Below are 6198 nucleotides of genomic sequence, written 5' to 3' on the forward strand. Positions count from 1 at the left end.
ACGAACACCTCGTCAATATGCTGCCGATATGGTTGCACTATCGGTCGGAGGATGGCATTCAGGTATCTTACAGCCGTTTGGCGTCTTCCATGACCACCAGTGGCTTACGTCAGCCCCACATAATGCCACCCCAAAACAGCAGGGAACCTCCACCTTGCTGCACTCGCTGAACAATGTGTGTAAAGTGTTCAGCCTGACCCTGTTGCCTCCAAACACGTCTCCGACGATTGTCTGCTTGAAGGCATATGTGACACATTGGTGAACCTGAGCGGTTCATTAGGCGCGTTGTTTGGCCCATCTGTGCCGCGCTTCATGGTGTCGTGGTTGCAAAGATGGACCTCGCCATGGAGGTCGGGAGTGAAGTTGCGCATCATGCAGCCTACTGAGCACAGTTTGAGTCGTAGCACGACGTCCTGTGGCTGCACGAAAAGCATTATTCAATATGGTGGCGTTGCTGCCATGGTTCCTCCGAGTCATAATCCGTAGGTAGTGATCATCCACTGCAGTAGTGCCCTATGGCGGCCTGAGCGAGGCATCTCATCGACAGTTCCTGTCTCACTGTATCTCCTCCATATCCGAACAACATCGCTTTGGTTCACACTGAGATGCCTGGACACTTCCCATGCTGAGAGCCCTTCCTGGCACAAAGTAACAATAGGGACGCGATCGAACCGTGGTACTGACCGTCTACGCATGGTTGAACTACAGACAACACGAGCCGTGTACCTCCTTCCTGGTGGAATGATTGGAACAGATCGGCTGTCCCACCCCCTTCATCTAATAGGCATTGCTCATGCTTGATTGTTTACATCTTTGGGAGTGTTTAGTGACATCTCTGAACAGTCAACGGGACTGTGTCTGTGATACAATATCCACAGTCAACCTCTATCTTACGCATTTCTGGGAATCTAGGTGATGCAAAGATGACTAACAGCTTTTTTGTAAGAATTATCCTATAAATGTATTTTGTGATTTACTTTTGGATATGGTAATATGGGAGGAGGGTGAGGAACAGTCCTCTTATTTCTCTGAACGTGATAATTATTTAGTTGATGTTACGAAGACCACCTACAATATTACATGGACCGCTGCGATGCTTCATGAAATATAGATTCGTTGTCGACTTCGTTCTCCGTTGTGATGATGTTGCTGAGTATTCTTCTGTTCGTTGAGGGTTGAATGACGAGTAGCGGAGAGCACGTTAATGTGCGTTCGTCTCTGTATAGGTCGCGTTGGCACAATACTCTTAGGCACAAAGCCCTGACAAGAGAGCAGCTGCTACCATAAGGGAAAACGCAGAGCTTGTGGTAAATATGCAGAATGATTCAGGCATTACATTAACCACCGATAAAACAATTTATGAACATTTGTCGTAGGTACATGCACTACCTGATAGGATTAATTATATTTCAGGATCTTCTGGATGCAGTACGATTGGTGTTTCTTCATTTTCATTACATTTGGATGTAACCGCTTTTTTTGTACATTGAGCTACTGCAGAGAAACAGCAAATAACGCCTTCTTCATTTTTCCGTAAGGATTATCGGCTATTTTTATTGTTATTCTAAAATAGATAATCGTCGCAAGAAGTAGTCACTAGATATTAATGGAACTGTTTGTTTTCACGAGTTCAGGCGTGGCCCATCATCAGACGACTGGCTAAAGAAATAACAAATTTTTATGCTGTAGATGTGAACACATGCATAAAAGTATATATGAAGGCCAAATGGCTGAAACCAAAAATCATTTTTTCACATAAACATGTACCGCGGTCCAATGCTGTGACGAAGGAGTCTTTCGATTTGTGAGACTGACTATGTTCAAACAGGGACACAAATACTAATATGTGATATAGACAGCTAGGACACAAATGAAAATAGCAGCTATGAACACAACACAACTTTGCGTTAGATGGCATGTGTGTGATGGCGTTGCAGCCCACTAATACAGGATAGTAAATTACTACTTCTTCTTAAGATTAATTTTACAATAAGAACAGATATTTATACAAATTGATAGTGATGCATATTTCATACCAGCAAATAGACAAAGTAAAACATATATGAGACAAAACATACAAAATAAAGAAATTGAAGTGAATAGATTAAACCTACACATAAAATGGTAGTTGCAGATTAACTTGTTTGATTTGATCCTATTTGTACGGCACAAATAAACAAATAAAAATGAAGGTAGTACATTTCCACTGCTGAAAAATATAAAAGAAAAATTAACTAGCAGCTTACCAAAAATTCTGAAAATCATTGTCCATTTCTTGTTACTTGTTTATTGATTACATTGTCTGAGTTAGAACAATGATGAGCATAAATTTCATGGTCTTCCAGAATGTCCATATCCCGTCTTTGGGTTCCAAACGTCGGATGTTTAAATTACCCTCAATTTCACTTAACTCGTGGCCATAATCCCTCCAATCACAAGCAAGGGTACTGCCGTCACTTACACAGTTGTGCTCTCTGACTCTCGTTTTAAAACCTCTTCCCGTGCAGCCTACGTAAATGTTGTCACATGAGCTGAAGCTAATTCTTTAGACGCTTGCATGAATGAATGTATTTACTTTTTCGTCTAAATTATGGTGTGCAATTAAGCGCCGGCGCGCCAGTCGGGAAAGATAGAATAGAGATGGCTCTGGAAGACGTCAGGCAATTGCACGCTAACCGACCCCTCTCCAGGACGACAATGCGACAGCAGCGGCCGCTATGCGAAGGGGACATAAGCACCGCGCCCGATTGGTCGCGTCCCAGATTTACAGCAGAATCAAGGCTAGCAACCTGTATAGAAGCATCAACTCTAATCACTTGCTTGCACCGTCTATGTAACACAAAATTGGTAATTCTTATACCGAAGAGATTTCTCATTTTCCCTGTGGTCATTTACTTGCGACGCATCTGTGTAACACAAAGTTACGCATTGTAATTTTTTCACTTTTTAATAGAACTCATTCATACGATTTATTTGAATATTGTCTACCGATCCGAGGAAGCAGGTTTCTTAGACACCCCATATATGACGACTAGGGTGGATTTAAAACAGAAAATCCATGTTTGTGTGTAAACTCATCCAACAGTTTAAACTTCCTAGAGGGGGTCCAAGAGTCAAAACATGACATTGTAATTTGAGCAACCTTGTCTTTGAGTGAAACTGTCTGCTTCTGCACTTTACTAAAACAGTTTTTACCCCAAGTTTTTTCCTCAAACCCTTTGCCTAAGCTAACCTATAATATCATATTTTTGTTAAGTGTAACACTGTCACTCCTAACTTCGCCACCCGAAGGATCATTAAAGAAAAATGCAGACGTTTATGTGCAACTGAGTGACAGGAGTGAGCCGCAATAATTAGATCTGGTGGAGTTGGCTTAGGATAAATGTCTATATTCAATTTTTAGTCCAACCTTGAAATTTTCAGATACAGGAAATTTGACGAATCCTCATTTCCAAATTCTACCTTAAATTGGTTGTTTTGATGCATGCTTTTACCATATGTCTTAAATATGTTTCATTTTGCCCATATGCTTGCATGAAATACACACCACAGTAAATTTGTAAAAGTATCTGTTGTTACTGTAAAATAAATCATATTAAAAAGTAAAGGTTTACTGTCCTGTGATGGCGGTTGTAGCACCACCACTCACATGCCATCTAGCGCAAGCTAACGTACTTATACGGTGTTGAGAGCTTCTATATTAATCCGTCTGCTGGCTCCCTACATGTCACATCAACATTTCTGCCCATATTTTGAATATAATAATTTCCTGTCGTATCGGTCGAAAGAAAGTTTCTAACAACAAGTTTCATTGTATCGAAACTTTTTTATGCATTCTTCATATTAGCCGGCCACATATTACTGCACATCGGATTGAGGGCGCTTTGGTAGGCTTACAGTGACTTACATCGTGACATTTCAGGACGACACGCTGAACTACTTGATATTATATGCACAACTGGCTTGACCAGATCATGTACAGTCGACGGCCACGGGGGCCAATTGCAGTAATATCGTGTTCGTGTCATAGCTACTGCAGCAAGTGGTACGTCGTCCACCCTGGCGCAGCAGTCGATGTCGTTACGTGCGGCTCCTCGGTTCGATCCCCCGCGTTCTAACATTATTCATCGCCTAATTTACGTAGACAAATGCAAATGAAAGGTTCAAGGGAGGATGAAAATTCAGGGGTCACGATGTAGACGAAGTTAAGGAATTCTGCTCCCTTGGAAGCAAAATATCACATGGTGGACCTGAAAGGAGGACATCAGCGGCTGACCTACAGAGTCAAAGAGGGTATTTTTGGCAAAAAGAAGTCAACTAGGACCTAACATTGGCCTTAGTTCTTGGGCAGAAATTGCTGACATCGTACGTTTGGAGTACAGTACCGTATTGTAGTGAAGCGCTGACTGTGCGAAAGCCACTGGAGAAAAGAATCAAAGCGTTTGAGATATGATGCCACAGGAAAATGTTGAATATTGGGTAGAAAGAAAAAAATAAGGAATGAAGAGATGGTGCGCTGAATCGACGAAGAAAGAGGAAAGAAGGATAGAATGATAGGGCATTTGTTAAAACAAATAGGAATAACTTCTATGATACTAGAGAAAGCTGTGAAGGGTAAGAATTGTAGGAGGAAAGATTGGCACAGGAGAGCAATACATGGAAGGCTTTATCAAGCTAGATATAAAACTGATGAGTGAAAAAAAAGCTAGATAATATCAGGAGCTATTTTATTATGGCAAACTCTAATTTACCTTACAAAATTTTGTGTACTGCTAAACAGAAGGATATCTCATGAGGGCAACGGCCTTGCCGCAGTGGATACACCGGTTCCCGTGAGATTACCGAAGTTAAGCGCTGTCGGGCTTGGTCGGCACTTAGATGGGTGACCATCCAGGCTGCCATGCGCTGTTGCCATTTTTCGGGGTGCACTCAGCCTCGTAATGCCAATTGAGGAGCTACTCGTCCGAATAGTAGCGGCTTCGGTCAAGAATACCATCTTACGACCGGGAGGATAACACGGCTGTCGGATGGTCCCGGTCGGCCACTCGTGGCCTGAAGACGGAGTTATGTATGTATGTATATCTCATGAGACTCTTCAGCTCTGTCTCTGCTTTCGTGTGAGTCGTTAGTTCTACATTTTGGATTCTAGGTACTAATATTATTTTACAACATTAATTACGTGTTATTTAAGACACTTACATATTTATCTTTTGTAAATAGCTGGAGAGACAGCATTATACTGTAAGTGGACTATCGAAGGTTTCTCAGTCGCGACTGAAGATAATAAAGTGTGGAGTATAAGTCGAAACTGTGTCACGGATTTTGATTGAAAATCGTTTACTGGCCTCCTGCAAACAGAACTTTATCCCGGCCGGCACGTAGTTTCAGATTTTCACAGACTCGTAATGTATACTCTGAGGTTTCATATGAGTTGTTCGGTAATGAACTCGTAAACCTTGTTATAAATTTTATACCAGAATTTTTGTCGTGAAACACAGTGGCAGGCACCGGTGGTCGCGTCAGCTAGTGGTAGCTACAGTCCTGTGTCCGCAGGTTGGACGGATGTGACGTACCGGTGGAGCCGTTGCCGGTCTAATTTGGGGCGTGACGGAATTACGGGCAACGCGATTACAGGCCGGTACACACAGCGGGCCGGGCGCTGGGTGCAATTTGCCTACAGTGGGCGAGTATAATGGGCTGGACGGCCAGGAAGAGTACAGCGGGGGACAGGACAGCAGTGGTAGGCAGTGGCAGGTCAGGTCAGGTCAGCTCCAGGCCGGCGGCGCGGCCAGGCTACTGGATACTCTCGTTTATGTGCGATGGCAAAGTTGCAGCCAGAGTCGTGGTGAGATTAACGTAGGTCGTCTCATGCTGTGTCTGCCTCCCAGTTGCAACAGTCTGTGCCACAGTAGACACCTCGCGCCCTTTCTATGAAGTGAGTCTAACAGCTGCTTACGTCTTGTCGTTCCTCCTCATTTTGTTCGTCAGGCCCTCGTGAGCGCTCCCGCACGGGTCGCCCATCCATTTCCTTGTATCTCCTTCCCGACCTACTTAGATCAAGATGCCTCACTCTCTTGGTTATTTCCTATTTTTCCAGCTCTCCTTCGTCTTCACCCTATGTTGTCTTTTCCTTTCTTCTATACGTATTGTTCCCGATTCCTTATTTCTTTAGCTTTGAATATTTTCTAAATTTACAAT

General features: G+C 43.1%; 1 pseudogene; it reads left to right on the forward strand.

Annotated features, from left to right (window-relative positions):
- Positions 1–4796: 4796 nt before the first annotated feature.
- Positions 4797–4914, forward strand: LOC126482938 (5S ribosomal RNA; annotated as a pseudogene).
- Positions 4915–6198: the final 1284 nt, after the last annotated feature.

This window comes from Schistocerca serialis, chromosome 5 (genome assembly GCF_023864345.2).
Source record: "Schistocerca serialis cubense isolate TAMUIC-IGC-003099 chromosome 5, iqSchSeri2.2, whole genome shotgun sequence".
NCBI classification, from domain to species: Eukaryota; Metazoa; Arthropoda; class Insecta; order Orthoptera; family Acrididae; genus Schistocerca; species Schistocerca serialis.